Below are 16,324 nucleotides of genomic sequence, written 5' to 3' on the forward strand. Positions count from 1 at the left end.
AAGATAATAATATGTAGAAGGAAACTGGGTCCAATGTTAAAGTCATTCACAGACTCTCTCACACATCCATTCATCGAACCCATTCCTTGAATGCCTATTACGTCTTGGATAGCAAAAACGTTTTTGTGCCCTCAGCATGTGTGAGTCCACAAAACATTCCTGGGGATTTGCTCCCCAGACTATTGAGGCCTTGAGGGGAGGGGTGGACAGGTCTGGAGCCCTCCCAAAGCAGGAACTGAGGGAGTTCACCAAATCCTGCTGGGTTCCTACCTCCAAGCCTTTATTTGCAGGCTGCTGTGGTTTGGGACCACAGCGTTCATCTGTAAAACGAATCGGCTCAACCAAATGATCTCAAAGATTTTTTTTTTTTTAAGATTTTATTTGTTTATTTGACAGAGAGAGATCACAAGTAGGCAGAGAGAGAGGGCGGGGGAAGCAGGCTTCCTGAAGAGCCAGATGTGGGGCTTGATCCCAGGACCCTGAGATCATGACCCAGGCCAAAGGCAGAGGTTTAACCTACTGAGCCACCCAGGCGCCCCAATCTCAAAGATCTTTATTTTGTTTATTCCTCTACACACCGAAACTTTCAAGTCCTTATAAATAAGCAATTATGAATTATGAAAAGGATGTATTAACAGCAGCTTCTGTAACTTCGGGATCCAGTTTGATGGCTTTAGCTGAGAAGTTTCTGAGATTTCCACCTCTCTCACCCCCTCTGTTGCTCTTTGCGGCCAGATCAGGCACTACTTTGCTGCAGGTCCTTGCTGCCTGGTGGATTTACAGGACCAGAAAAGATAGCAATTCTGGATTTCTGAGAGAATTCACCTGGTTTTAAATGTAGGCTAATAATTCAAAAATATTTTTTAAACCCTGCCTGGGCCAACACTGTGTATCTTTAAAAAAAGGGCGGGGGGGGCACCTGGGTGGCTCAGTGGGTTAAGCATCTGCCCTAGGCTCAGATCATGATCCCAGAGTCCTGGGATGGAGCCCCACATGGGACTCCGGCTCAGCAGGGAGTCTGCTTCTCCCTCTCTCCGTCCCCTCACTTGTATTGGCTCTTGCTCTCTCAGAAATAAATAAATAATCTTTTTTAAAAGTTAAAAAATTAAAAATAAACAACAGCAAAAAAATCCAAATCAGCCCACCAACTTTGACCAACGCTACCAGTAACAGACAACACCCAGCATGCCGGGCCTGAGTCACTCCCCAGGTGTGCTCACCTGGCCCAGGAAGCAGGAGCATAGAGGAAGCCGGAAGCGGGGCTGCCAGCCCACGTGATGCCTTAGGAAGAAGTGGAAGAGGCTGCCCGCCTTCCTCTAGGCAGATGTACAGCTTAGAGACTAGGAAACAGGTTGTATCTCAACCCAGCTCCTACAATTGATGGCACAACCATGACAAAGGCCGGCGTGGGAGCTCTTGTTTTACGGAACTGCCCGAGGTAGGGCATTAAGGGGTCCATCCACACACTTAAAGTTGCCATCAGAAGTTCAATGGCTGAGCTCTCCAGTTTCGTAGCCACCAGCCATCCAGGGCTGTCTAAATGTATATTGAAATGAAATAAAACTAAAAATTTCATTCCTCAGTCATACTAGCTACATGTTAAATGTTCAATAGTTACATGTGGCCAGTGGCTGCCATATTGGAAAGTGCCAATATGGAATGTTTCCATTACAAAATGTCCTCTTGTGTTGTTCTATGGGATTCCTTTCAGTTCTGTTAGCCACTTCTAAGTCTTGATCAGCTTACCTTCCTTGCCTCCCTCTTGCTGCTCCCATCGTGGGCTGCCCTCTCCAACCCTTCAGACCATTCATCATGTTCCCAATATTCTGGGTCATGTGAAGTCCCCCTACTTTTTGTTCATGGGCTCCCCTCTTCCTAAAATGTCCCTTCTTTACCAATCACTACCCAGGTCATACGCTGACCTCCAATATCCCCTGGGTAGATACTGTTTTCTCTTGAGAGCTTCCAGAGTGGCACATTCATCTCACTGATTCTAATCAGATGTTTGCCTCTCTTGTCTCACCTGCTCGTCGTGTGCCCTGGAGGGCAGTCACCTGCCTTATTCGTCTCTGTGTCTCCAGGGCTTAGGTGAGAAAGACCTTCAGAGCTGCATCTCTGGAAGGAAAAGTTTCCTGAACACTATCATGTAGGCTCCGTGAGTAACGACTGTGTAATATATCTGTACATAAAATGCTTTGAGCTTTGCAGGTGATGCACTGTGTTCACCTTCTCTGAGCCTCGGAGCACGGGTAGATGGACACTATTTCCCCCAGCTCTCGGATGAGGCAACAGAGGCTTGGAGATGGGCCGTCATCCAAGATGACTCAGAAATGACCAAGCAACATTTGGCCAGAGGTCTTCCTGCCTCTGCTTTGAGGGAGTGGTCTGGGGACGGAGCCTGGCAGACCAGCCTTGGCTTCATAGAACTATAGGACAGGAGCTTGGAAAAGTCGCTCCGGGGAAATGAGGGTTCAGGGCAGCTGCTCATGGATGTGTGGCCCTTTGCACCCACACCTCCTTCTCCTTCCCCAGAGGGAGAACCTGTCGTTGGGACGCTTGCACAGGCTTCATTCCTCTGGGTGTGACTGGACCAAGCCAGGAACTCCCATTTGACTCCTCCTTTTCCTCCCTAACGGCCATGTGTCACTTCCCACTAACTCGGGCACAGCAGAAAGGCCAGTTTAACACTGGCTGGGAGAGAGAAGGTGTCCCCAACCCTCCCCTTTGCCTTAACTCCAGGTCGAAGGCTCTCATCTCCCCTCTGTCCTCGGAGCCACCATTTCCACAGCAGACCTAGGTGAGCTGGGTAGTTTTATGATGACATAAAAAAATATATATATTTCTTTCCAGCAAGAAGTTTGAGTGTCATGACTAACTCTGGGCATCTCATTACTGAAGCTCTTCCTGCCTAGGGAGAGACATTTTGTACTCAAAACTGCATTAAAAAGAGTGGACAGAATAGGGGAAGGAAGCCCAGGTTGAAAGGCACAGCCTGTCCCCCCCCCCCCCCGCCGCCCCACCCAGGTCCTCCTCTTCCTTCACAGGCAGCACCGAGGAAAGACAGCAATCATCGTCAAAGCATGAGTCTGACCTTCGGCCACGTCCGTTTTTGTTTTTCCACCCTTGCCCTCCTTCCTCTTTTCATTCTCATTTTCTTGCTTCCTATTTCTCTCTTCTGCCATACACCTTCGGTCTCCATGAGTTCCCCAGGTACTGCGTGGTCCCCCGGGGGTGCGCTCTGTGCAGAAAATACTTCCATGTGTCTCTCACGCCCCAGCTGACCACCTCTGCCTCCCTCTTCAACCTACTGCAAAGTCTCTGCTTGATGCTTTGAGGTCCAGAGTCTATGAGTACAAAGGGGTCGAGCGATGAGCGAGCGTACACACAGGAGGGAAACACCAGCACGAAATGAGCCAGGTCAATTTCTTCCTTGCAGATCACCTTCCTCTCCAGCCCTGACCACCCAGCTTCAGGCCTCCTGTGCTATTCTGACCTTGGCAATCTGATTCTGAGTGCTGGTGCTCCTGCTTTCTCCCTGCATGGGACAGTGGCTGAGCCTGATCTTTAGGTGAGGACCAGCCTGACAGCCTATTGCCTGTTCTCGGTGATGCTTCTGCTTGGTTTGAAGTGTTCTACCTGGGACTGCCCCTTGCTCTGTATAAGCCCTTTATATGACCTAAGCCTCTTCTAAAACGAAGCCCTATAATGTAGAGGTGAAAAGCACAGCCCCTAGTGTCAGACTAGCTGTGTTGGAACCCTAGTTTTTGTCACTTACTAGGTGTGTAACCATGGACACATTATTTTGCCTTTTCACGCTTTCATTCTCTTATCTATAAAGGGTAAGGGTTATAATACTCATCTCATGCAGGTGTTGTAAAGATTCAGTGCAGTGAGATATAGAAAAGGTTTCTAACCTAGTCTGGAACAAAGAAATGGCTCAGTAGTTATCAGCCATTATCATTATTGTTATTTTCACCAATCTCCAAATAGGAAGACATTTCCCTTTTTTTCTAAGATCCAAAAATTTCTTTAAGAAGGTTTTCATGGGGGACCACCCACTGAAGTATCCTGAATTTCCACAAGATTGATGATAGGAGCCATGAAGGATGGCTCCTCCCATGGATCTCTGGGAAAGAGAGATCCCAGATACCTGGAGAGAGATCCCACAATACCTCTCCTTTTTTCCACCTAGGTCAGGACTCAAGATGTTTTCTGTCCATGAGTGGCTTTCAGGCCTGTGCACTGATTAGCTACAGACATGTGCTTTAAAAATGATTTCATTCTCAGAGCTACAAACAGCACCAGTCTTCCCACTTTCCAAGGCCAGAGGAGAGTCACAAGGTCAGAGTTCTAGCACAATTCTGGAGCATGTTCCCCTGGCCTGAGGAGGTCCAGAGGACGCTTGACTGTTGCTATTCTCCAACCCTCACATCTGATGAGCCTACAGGGTCCGATGGATTCTCCAGATGACTGCCGAGCAGGGCTGCCTGTGTGAGCAGGTGGGACTGAGGTTGGGAGAAGAGGGAAAGTAGGAACCAGAAACACCACCAGACCAACGGGATGGAAACTTCTTTCTTGGGAACTTGACAATTAAGTCCAAAGGAGCATGAGCAAAACCTAAGTGGAATTTAGGCAGATGCTGAAAACCAAGGAGCCCAGCCCAATGGGGCAGGCAGACTGTGTATGGGAGATGGGCGACAAGAGAGATCAGACAGCGGAGAAGTAAGAGAATCCAACTGCAAAATGCATAGGCAGAAATTCTGCTAAAGAGGGGCACCTGGGTGGCTCAGTCAGTTTGGCGGCTGCCTTCAGCTCAGGTCTTGATCCTAGGGTCCTGGGATGAGTCCCGAATTGGGGTACCTGCTTGGCTTCCCTACTCAGCTCCTCTGTCTCAAATAAATACATAAAATATTTTTTAGAAATAAAAAAAAAAAGAGGAATTCTACTCAAGTGCCCAAAGCTGCTGTCCCCACCCCGCCTACCCTCAACACACCTCCTGTGGGTATGGAGCCCACATCAGGTTAGGAAAGCCTAGAAACCAGCCCTAAGTGAGGGTGTATGCAAGTGGGACAGCATTTGTAGCCTGCAGCTGGAGTTTCGAGCTAGGGCTCCAGTCTCCCCTCCCCAGGTTCTAAAAAAGTCAGGGAGGTGCGTTAGCACCACAGAGAGCAAAGAAACATAAAGGTATAGCATAGCACTTTGACTTGAATTACCCAGGGTAGTTTGCCTTCCTGGCACCCATCTCCTTATTTTGGGTAATAGCCCTTGATATTACCTTGGGAAGCCCCCTCCACCATACTCTAAGCTCCACAAAGAGTCCTCACATCCAGCCTCCTGAGTAGGCCATGTGACCCCAACTGGCCAATCACTGCACTCCGCCTCCCTGGCCAATGAGATTGGCTTGAAGCAGACCGGTCACCTTAGGGAGCTGATGGTGGCTGTAGCCGTCTTGTCACCATGTAGAGAGGAGTCTGAAGGATGAAAAAGAGCTGAACAAAGAGGAGAAGCAGAGGGAGACCAGGTCATAATGTCATCGCTGCCGTCCTAGAATCCACTAACCTCCTGCCCCTGGGGTTTGCACTTGCATTTATCAGTAAATTCCCTATTAGTTTCAATCAGTTGGGTTTGGCTTATTATCGCTTTCAAACAAGGCATCCTAACCGAAGGCTAAGACTGCTGAAGAGAACCTATTTCCAGAGCCCACTCGCACAATGATATAGATGGTCAATTCCTGGTTTATTCGGAGGCCACGCTCCCATTGGCCCAGGGCTGGGGTAAGGCTCAAGGGGCAGGTGTCTGACATTACTGTGGGCCCCCTAACAGGCTTGGGTTGGTGGAGCACATACAGAAAACCAGGTTCCTCCTGATGCCTTAGATTCTGCTTTCACATCTCCATTTGCCCTTGAAGGAGTTCAGTAGGTTGCTATCCTTTTGGACCATAATGGTTATACTTCACCTTTAAAAAAATCTGTATTGGGGCGCCTGGGTGGCTCAGTGGGTTAAAGCCTCTGCCTTCTGCTCAGGTCATGACCTCAGGGTCCTGGGATCGAGTCCTACATTGGGCTCTCTGCTCAGCAGGGAGCCTTCTTCCCTCTCTCTCTCTGCCTACTTGTGATCTCAGTCTGTCAAATAAATAAATAAAGTCTTTAAAAAAAATCTGTATCTATATATTTATATCTACATCTGTATCCGTATTTATCTATATATGTATACATAAAAACTCTCTTTTGCATGGAAGAACTAAGGCCAAGAATAGTATAAAGATGATCCTACAAGAAAGCACGCCCCTGAGATCATCAGAATGAGAACCCCAAACCCTTTGAAACCTTTTATGACAAATACTAAAAGCGTCTGCCGCTGTTCAATCTCTCTCTACTGTTCCTTCTTACGGGCCCCAAATTTGAAGACCTAGTTGCCATATGTATTAGTTAAACTAGGATAACCCCTGAAACAGCACACTTCCCAGTGTATAATGACTCAACATAACTGAAATGTATTTTGTGTTCTCCTACTAGCCCTGGATGGGGGAACAGGGCAGGCTTCTGTGCGGTCACGCAGGGATCCAGGCTGATGGAGGTTCCGTCATCTTCAACACATGAGCTCCTTTCAATTTCAGCCAGCTGGATGAGCAAAAGAGCTCATCCTTGTGTGGGAGGCTTTTATGGGTCAGGCTTGAAAGTGACGAATGTAACATCTCATTCCATTGACTGGAGTTCAGTTCTGTGACCATAGCTAAAGGCACGGCAACTGAAATGTCCTCCGTCTGTGTGCCCAGGAAAGAGAGGAAAACCTAGAGTCCACAATCACTGTTACCGCCTCTGATGTTCTTTTCTGAATTCCAAAGGGCACTTTGATCTTGCAATTCCTTCTTTAGTTTCTCCTTGTGGATCTTCGCGATGCACAATAGAGTTAAGACTAGAAGACCAGCTCTGGGGAAGCTAATTATTTCTTTCTTGTACATTCAGCCAGATAGTCAATGAGTATTTGTGGAGTGAAGAAATGAATTCAATAAGATAAAAAGAAATGGAGCCTGTGAAAGAGACTATTAATGTTTATCAGACCCAGCAGTTTCAGTTAACAACTGGTGAAAGTGAGATAGAACTTATTATTTTGCCCTAGAAAGCTAATTGTCTTAGAATTTTTGCATAAGTTGTTTTATTTCACCATCTGAGTTTCAATAATATATCAACATCATAAGAAAGGAAATTTTTAAGAAGTAGAAACAGATGGAGATGTTCTTTCCCATTAAACTCAGCTATTATTAAGCACCTCTTTGGCAATCCTTTGTATGCTTAAGAAAACTGCATTCTCTTTATCTCTGGGGCCTCCAATATTTGAAAAGTCCTGGGTTCTTATTCTCAGCTTGTTTTCTCCACGGTGGCTGGAGTTTGGTTGCGGAAATTCCTCACCAGGGCTTTCCAAGAGCATGGCTTCCTCCCGCACTATGGAGACTTAGACCTCATTTTAAAAGCATTTGAGGGATGCTTGGCTGGCTCATTCAGTAGTCAGTAGTTGGGGTTAAGAGTTCAAGCCCCACTTTGGGTGTGGAGAGTTCTTTAAAACAAATAAATAAAAATTTAAAAATAATAAAATAAAAGTTACTTGTTTAGGTAAATAAATAAATAAATAAATACCTACATTTGACCATACGCTTTTCCAAGTGTTTGCATAGCCAGGGTTTTTCTAGGAAAACCTACGCCCTAAGGTGGGCACAGAACTAGACTAGCCTCCAGTTCCTCTGCTTCTCTACTAACCCACATCCTGAAGGAGTGCTGTTTTATTCGTCTCCAATAAATCTCCCCCTCCCCACCCCTGTTTTCTATTTCAGAATATTTCAGAAATAGAAAACTCCTGTTTTTTATTTCAGATAAGAAACAGGGGGGAGGGGCGCCTGGGTGGCTCAGTGGGTTAAAGCCTCTGCCTTCGGCTCAGGTCATGATCCCAGGGTCCTGGGATTGAGTCCCACATCGGGCTCTCTGCTCAGCAGGGAGCCTGCTTCCTCCTCTCTCTCTGCCTGCCTCTCTGCCTACTTGTGATCTCTGCCCGTCAAATAAATAAATAAAATCTTTAAAAAAAAAAAAAAGAAAGAAAGAAAGAAACAGGGGGGAAAAGACAAAAGGTCAAGATCAAGATTAAGATGTATCTATTTTCCAACTCTGAAAGCGTTTCCCCCACCAACAGATGAGTAAACTGTTCATTCAACTTCCTGCCCACGTTATTTGTCAGTAAGAAATTTGCATGGATTTTCCTCATTGTCAATTAAGAGGCTTTCCATCATTATAGACTGTCCTTACAAGGAGTAGAACCTTTCCCCTCTTAATGTTTAGAAGTGTATTTTGAATGTAATAGAGCGGGGGTTTGATTTGTTTTTTAACTTACGCCGTGGTTTCCTCACTTCTATAATTACAGTTGAATCACTTGTTGGCAATGTATCACTAGGGGTTTAAGGAAAGAAACTGGGTTGATTTCCACATAATGATCCAAATGAAAAAGGCTGAGAAATGAGCCCTGAGCCGCTAAGCCCACTGCAGTGTACATAACAGGCTTATGTTTAGAAGTGGCCACAGCAAGTTTCCCTGACTTGCGAGCATAAAAATAAAGCATTTTCCTGTGGGTTATTTCCAACCTGTGAATTTTTTCCATAGCCAGATTTGCCTTGACCTCAGGGGTAAAACTTGAAACTTCAGAAAGAAATGTTTCTCACTAGCAGTTCCCATGATGCTATCAATCCCATTGTAGGACCAATAATTAATTTTAACAATGAGAAAGACGTTAATCATCCAAGCCTCCCTTCCTGCTCTTAAATTAATAAAACTCCCTGCCACCCGAACAGTTGATATGTATGTGTGTGTTTCTGCGTGTGCGCGTGCACATGCATGTGCTGAAAATAACCCGATTATAATTATGTGTAAAGTACACAGTGGAAACCTTTAAAAGGAAAAATAGCAAATAATTAAAGGAGTTACACAAGAGGGGTGATATTAACGGGAGATGGGTCTTTTACTTTACCCTCTTTTTCTAAACCAACTATATTGCAGTTTTACTACTTAAATAAAATTAATATCATTAATTCAATGTAAAAAGTTTTAAGTACTTTACTTTTCACTGTTTATTGAGGGTCTACTACCTGCCAGGTTTTGTTCTGGGTGCTAAGAATACAGAGAGAATAAGACAGACCTAGTTCTTTCATGGGAGTTCTAGACAAGTACGGGAGACAGAGCATAAACAGGTAATTATATGAATTTATTAATTAACATATTCAACAAGTATTTATCAAACATGTACTTTGTGCCCAAAATGTTCTGAGCGCTGTGAATCAGCAGAGAACCAGGCAGGCGAATGTCTTTGACTTCGTGGAGCTTATATTGGAATTGATTTAGACATGGATTCATTTCTAATTAGCGTAAGCATCAGGAAGGGAAAGTCAGGGTATCTGACTCATCTAAAAGGTCAGAGATGATGTTCCCAAGAAAGTGACATCAAATAAAATAGGGTTTGGTTTTGCCCTCCCAGGCTGAGAGAGATCTCCCCTAGGCAGGGCAGGAGTTCCCCTAGGTAACTAAATTCTGGCCGGCGCTCCCATGTTGAGGTCTGTCTCACAGTTCCATCTACTGTGGACATGCCTCATGCAAGAGGTGCCCCTGTCCCAGAGCTGGCAGTGGAGAGGGATTTGGAACCAGATTTCAGTGAGTCGCCACTGTCCATTTGTGCATCAGCACATTGTGTCTGGAAAGTCCTGATACGGAAACCAGCAAGGCCATCCTTCCCTCATGTGCCGACAGTAACTAATGGACCCTCTCCTTTGTCCAGATGGGGAACCTGGAGCTGAGAAGACAAATCCAGCAGGAGCCAGAGGGGCCTCTGCTTTACTGGTCAGGAGAAAGCAGCTGCTTGATTGCCGGTCTGCCCCATCACACTGCAGAGCTCTGGGTCACCAGCCTAAACCACTTAATGCACATCACACCCAGGTCTACTTGGAAATGGCTAAGGCACTTAAATGGAACGTCCAACCTTTGTCCTCAGTCCCCAGACCACAGGTAAGTATTTAGGTCTGTGTAGTATCGATCACACCTCCCACCGGCACCAGGAAAAACGCTGTGAAGCAAGTCAACTTTCCAGTGACAAGGAAGTCATTCCCCTAATCCGCTCTCACTGGACAATCAGGTTGACAAAAACCATTAAGTTTTCTGAGATTAGAAATTCACTGTCAGAGGGAGCCATGTATAGAGTTTTCCACTCCATTACACCCAGGACAATAACCAGAGGCCAAGCGACAGGAAAAGGCTGGGGTCTGTCTTTTTTAAAGTTTCCTGTGTCCTTGGGTGGATGGGAATAAATTAACAAGTGCCTCCCTTTTGCAGGACATGGGATATATATTATCTCATTAATCAATGCAACAGCCTAAGAGATGAGGTCTGCTGATTGCATTTATCAGAAGGATAAGCTGGGGCTCAGCAGGTTTGGGTCACTAGCTAAGATCTCCCAGCTAGTTAAAGTGACACGGGGCTGAGAATCAGAATCGCTGGGCTGGAGGGGTCCTAAGGCTCATAACCTCCTCTCTTCTAAGCAGAGCCACTCTTTAGCCATTGTGGTCTGGTTCCCTCTGAACGGCTCCGGGGGCGCCTGAGTGGCTCAGTCAGTTGAGTGTCGGACTCTTGATTTCGCTCAGGTCATGATCTCAGGGTCATGAGATCGAGTCCCACATTGGGCTCCACACTCAGCACCAAGTCTGCTTCATGATTCTCTCTCACCCTCTCCCTCTCTCTTTCTCTCTTTCTCTCTCAAATAAATACATAAAATCTTTAAAAAATAAATAAATAAGTTGCCATGTTCTGAAGCAAGTGGAAGTGGGCTGGTGCCGTGGCGAGGGCCACAGACTGTGGCAGATTCACGTCCATGTGTCAACTCTGCGTCTCACTTTGTGACCTGGGGAAGTTTCTTCACCTCTCTGTCCCCTTCTCCTCCCTTCATGAGGAAATGATAACCCCAAAACACCTATCCCTTTAGGGCTCTGGGGACTAAATAAGTTCCACATGTAAAGCTTTTAGCACATTGATTGAAACGGGCAGGTCCTGAAAGGAATCTGTGAGGAGTAAGGACTGTTTCAGTTACATTTTCCCTCTAAATTTCTATAACCACATTACCAAAGGCTTGGGAAATAGAAAGAAGAAAAAAATCACCCATATTCATAACTACTATTATCATGATGGTATAGTCCTTCCAGTATTTTTTTTTTCAATGCATTTACTGTTTTCTCCACAGACAGGAAGGTTTTTCTTTGCGGTGTCTTGTTCTTTATCGCTTATTGTTATACTCCAATCATTTATTCCATTCACAGTCTTTATTTTGATAACTCTAAAATAGTCCATCATACGGATATGCCACAATTTACTTCTTTGTCCCTCCACTGGCTGACATTTAAGTTGTTTTCAATTTCCCACTATTATAAATAATGCTGGCATGAACATTTCTGTGCATTTAGTGTTTGTACATACCTCTCTCTGAACATTTACCACACTGGATCAAAATGCTCTATTTATATGGCTGTCTCCCTGAAGGAGACCTGAATCCTTTATCCTATTTTCCAGCTATAATAGCTGTGGGCCAAAAAAAAAGAAAAAAAGACTCGAAGTTTCTGGAAGGTAGGTTTCTTCTTCATTGTACCTCCAACATGTAGCTCTGACACTGAGTCTGTTTGTTAACTCAAAAACTTTCCCCCTGTTTTGAATTTTGGTTTTGGATATTTCTTTAGGCTAGATTTACAGAAATGGAATTAGGGGTTAAAGTATGTGCCCTTTGGGGGGAGGTATAGGTAGAGAAAGGGTCTATAAGCAGAGTATTACCAAACTGCTTTCCGAAGAGGTTGTACTAATCAACCCTGCTACCAGTCTCTGACTTCTCACTGTCCATCAGCTTCATGTTTTTTGTGAACAAATTAAGGGGAAAATAACTTCTAGAGATAAGAATAGCTGAAACATTGCCAAAGAAGAGAAGAACAAGGTGGAAAGACTAGCTTTTTAACACTTATAAAGCCACAGTAATTAAGTGTATGTGGTATTAGTACAAGGACAGACAAATAGACCAGAAAAATAAGACCAAGAGCCCATAAACAGACCCACACTTACACATAAATATTTGCTCTATGACAAAAGTTTCCTCACGCAACAGTGTGGAAAGTGCCCTTCACTAAATGGTGTTGGGAAAATTAAGTATCCATCAAAATGGAATTAGATCCCTACCCCACATTCTGCACAAAAAGTCAATTTCAAGTAAACTAAAACCTAAATGTGAATAGTAAAATAATAAAACTTTGAAAAAATAAAGGTGGGGAAATGTTTCTTAAACAACGTACAAAAATGTTTGATAAGTTAGAACTACATTGAAATGAAAACTTCTGTTCATTTAAAAACACAATCATGGGGTGCCTGGGTGGCTCAGTGGGTTAAGCCTCTGCCTTCGGCTCAGGTCATGATCTAAGGGTCCTGGGATCAAGCCCTGTATCAGGCACTCTGCTCAGCAGGGAGCCTACTTCCCCACTCTCTCTGCCTACTTGTGATCTCTGTCAAATAAATAAATAAAATCTTTTAAAAAAAAACCCACATATACACAATCATAAGATGAAAAGGCAAGCCCCAGAATGAGAGAAGGTGTTTGCAACACATATCAACGACAAAAGAATTGTATCCAGAATCTGTAGAGAAAAGGACAGGTAACCCAAAAGGGTAAAAAATTGAACAAGCATTTCCTAGACCAGAAAATCAAATAGCCAATAAACACTTAAAAATACACTTAACATTATACTGTAAAAGACCAACAAGTAAATCGGTCTCTACCGAATCCATTCAACTCTACTAAGCATAGAAGCAACCACATACAATACACAAAGAAATTGACAAGGCTGTGTGCCAATAAAATTTACTGATGGACACTGAAAGGAGAATTTCACATGACTTTCATGTGTCATGAAATATTATTCTTCTTTGAATTTTTTCCAACCATTTAAAAATGTCAACTCATTCTTAGCTCACGGCCCATACAAAAGAAGGTGGTGGGCCAAGTTTGTTTGTAGGCTACAGTTGGCCAACTCCAGCTCTCCAGTGCTACTCAAGAGGCGGTCCAGGGATCGGCAGCCTCATTGACACCCCAAAATTTGTTGAAAATGAAAATGCATGGGCACTACCCTAGACTTGCTGAATCCAAATCTTCAGGGAGGAGGACCAGGAATCTGCATTTTAACAAGCTCATTTTCATGCATGCTGAAGTTTGAGAATCCTGGCTGTGGAGACGCATATGTGTGTGCTCAAGGATTTACTAACGAGAATGCTCAGAGTGGCATTTTCTGTAGTAACCTCAACCTGAGAAGAACCCAAATGTTCAGAAGCTATTCAGGAATGAATGTAGACAACTAGAGCCTTGTGCAAGATGAATAAAGTCTAACATGATAACACGGAACACAGAATGCGGACACAAAAAGAATATGGACTCTATGATTCTGCACAACAATGTGAAGTTCAAAAACAGGCAAAGTAAATTGTACCATCTGGGGGTGAATCCCTAAGTGACAAAACAGTCAAATGAGGCAAGGAAGTTATATTCATTAAAGTCAGGATCATGATCTTTGGGGAAGGTACGGAAGAAGGCAGCATGTTTAGGAGCAGACCCTTGAGAGGCTTCTGGGGGGCCGGCAGTGTCCTATTTCTTGACCTGGGTGATTGCTGAGTAGGAACTCACTTTATAATTTGTTAAAGTGTGCATTTATGTTTTGTGTACTTTTCTGGAGGTGTGATGCATTTCATGATAAAAAATAAATAAATAAAAAGAAACGTTAAGTGTCAGGAGTGGTGAGTTTCTGAGCTAGCTCTGTGTGTGGAACTTGCCAGATCCACTTCACACCTTGACTTCCCGCTTGGCCGATTCCCTGTAGCCCACCCAACTGCAAGCTGCAAATTTATAGGCCAATGGAGCCCAGATGGTTTCCTGTGATAGCTGCTAGGGGCATAATAATGAATACACGTCTCCCCACACGTTCCTGAATGCGTTTTGGCAGGATTTTTACTGCAGGCAGTAAAACCTTGTTACAAAGTCCCTCACTGTCTCAGGGGCTTGGCCACGTTGTGGTTGAGGCACATCGCCTCTTGTTACAGGCAGCCCGTCATCCTTGTCTCACATAGCATCCCTGAAAGCTGGCTTTCTCTCTGTTGTCCTATGAGGCTGTTTGATTGATTGTTACTAATAATCATTGCATTTCAGGAACCCGGACTCCTGTCCTCACAGCTGGAACTTCCTCTGTGCACTAATTGGAAAAACATCCTCCGGGAAAAGGGGCATCTTTATTGAGTCAATCTTTGGTGATGACTGTGTCAACTGGCAAGATGAAGTTTATAGCACGGAAGTGAAGTCTCTGAAACCTTCCAGGCCTGGATCCAAGAAGCCACATTGACTTGACCCAACCCCCAGATAGAAAACACTAAGGGTCACCTTAGTGAAGGGCTAGCTTGAGAGACTGGATTCAATCCATAAGTTCAAGAGCCATCCCAGCTAGTGGTCCCCAATTTTTTTCCCTTCCTTCCTCATTAACAGTATCCCTGAATATTAGCTGCAATATTAAGACTACATTTCCCAGACTCCCTTGCAACTATATAAAGTCACATGAGGAAATTATAACTAATTAGAAAGGAAGCAGAAGGAGTATATGGAATTTCCATGAAGGCTCCTTAAAAAAGGGGAATGCATCCTTCTTTTCCCTTCCTTTCCTTGTTTTTGACTGGAGTATAGCTAGAGACTTAGCAGCCATTTTGAACAGTGAGGTCACTTTGGAAATGGAGTCCAGGCCAATGGGAGGCAAAGCACTATACCTTCCCGGACTCTTGCAAAAGAGAAACTTTTAAATCTTTTTTAAGGCATTACTTTGGGAGATTTTATGTCATTTGTATTTGAAAGTAATCTTAACTGATATAACAGCATTTTTAAAAATTTTTATTTAATTTTTTTCAGTGTTCGAGAATTCATTGTTTATACACCACACCCAGTGCTCCATACAATATGTGCCATCAATAGCACTTTTTTTGATGGTGAAGAAGTAGAAGCAACCTCAGTGGCCCCTAAGAAGGGATTGGTTAAATTTGTTCACTCATTTGCTTACTCATTCACCACATTTTAAATGTGTGCCAACCACATATTTGCCTCTGTTCTAAGCATTGAGATATAGTGGTAAAAAAAAAAAAAAAAGAACTTTGTTGGAAGATGAAGCAAGAGGCATAAATAAATGGACAACCAAAATATAGTTTAGTTAGTGGAACCATAGAGGCTGAGTAGTTTAAAAAAATATTTTAGTGAGATAAGGAAAATGTTCATGGCGTATTGCTGAAAACAGTAGGTTATCAAGATTATACAAGATAAGTCTGATGTGTAAAACAGCATATATATTTGCATAGAGAAGGAACAAAATGGATACATAATTAGTCTGAACAACTTGAACAGCATTTAGCAAGCACAAAAGAAATAGTTAATGAATGAATTTATTTCAAGGTGGAGGGACTGTTTTTTCCTTTGTATTTTTATTTATATATTTTTTAAAGATTTATTTATTTGAGAGAGAGAGGGAACGTGAGTGGAAGGAGGGGCAGAGGGAGAGAGAGTCTCAAGCAGAGTCCCTGCTGAGTGCCGAGCCTGATGTGGGACTGGATCTCATGATCCTGAGGTTATGACCTGAGCCGAAATCAAGAGTCTTTCAGTAGGGGCGCCTGCGTGGCTCAGTGGGTTAAAGCCTCTGCCTTCAGCTCCGGTCATGATCCCAGGGTCCTGGGATTGAGTCCCAGGGCTTTCTGCTCAGCAGGGAGCCTGCTTCTTCTTCTCTCTGTCTGCCTCTCTGCCTATGTCTGTGATCTCTGTCTTTCAGATAAATAAGTAAATAAATAATCTTTAAAAAAAAAAAAAAAAGAGCCTGCCAGTTAACTGACTGAGCCACCCAGGTGCCCCTTCCTCAGTATTTTTATATACTTTCCAAATGTTACCCCCATAATATATATTAACTTTAGTGATAAGGGAAAAATATCAACGTGAGCAAACTATGTGCATTATGAAGTTCAGGATCAAGATGAAATGTGTAGGGTCATGATTTTAGTAAGACTGCAAACTAAGTTGTGTATTAAAAAGGAATTCAGGGGGGCACCTGGGTGGCTCAGTGGGTTAAAGCCTCTGCCTTCAGCTCCGGTCATGATCTCAGGGTTCTGGGATCGAGCCCCGCATCAGGCTCTCTGCTTAGCAGGGAGCCTGCTTCCCCCTCTCTCTGTCTCTGCCTGCCTCTCTGCCCACTTGTGATCTG

The 16,324-nt window shown here is 44.1% G+C and overlaps 1 long non-coding RNA gene across 1 annotated transcript; it reads left to right on the forward strand.

Annotated features, from left to right (window-relative positions):
* The first annotated feature begins 9,134 nt into the window (after positions 1 to 9,134).
* Positions 9,135 to 14,908, forward strand: LOC131822108 (uncharacterized). The gene is made up of 3 exons (XR_009350089.1): positions 9,135 to 9,229; positions 9,811 to 10,037; positions 14,251 to 14,908. It is a non-coding gene; the product is annotated as an uncharacterized LOC131822108 (long non-coding RNA).
* The last annotated feature ends 1,416 nt before the right edge of the window (positions 14,909 to 16,324 follow it).

The sequence above is a fragment of the Mustela lutreola genome, chromosome 1 (assembly GCF_030435805.1).
Source record: "Mustela lutreola isolate mMusLut2 chromosome 1, mMusLut2.pri, whole genome shotgun sequence".
Classification (NCBI taxonomy): Eukaryota; Metazoa; Chordata; class Mammalia; order Carnivora; family Mustelidae; genus Mustela; species Mustela lutreola.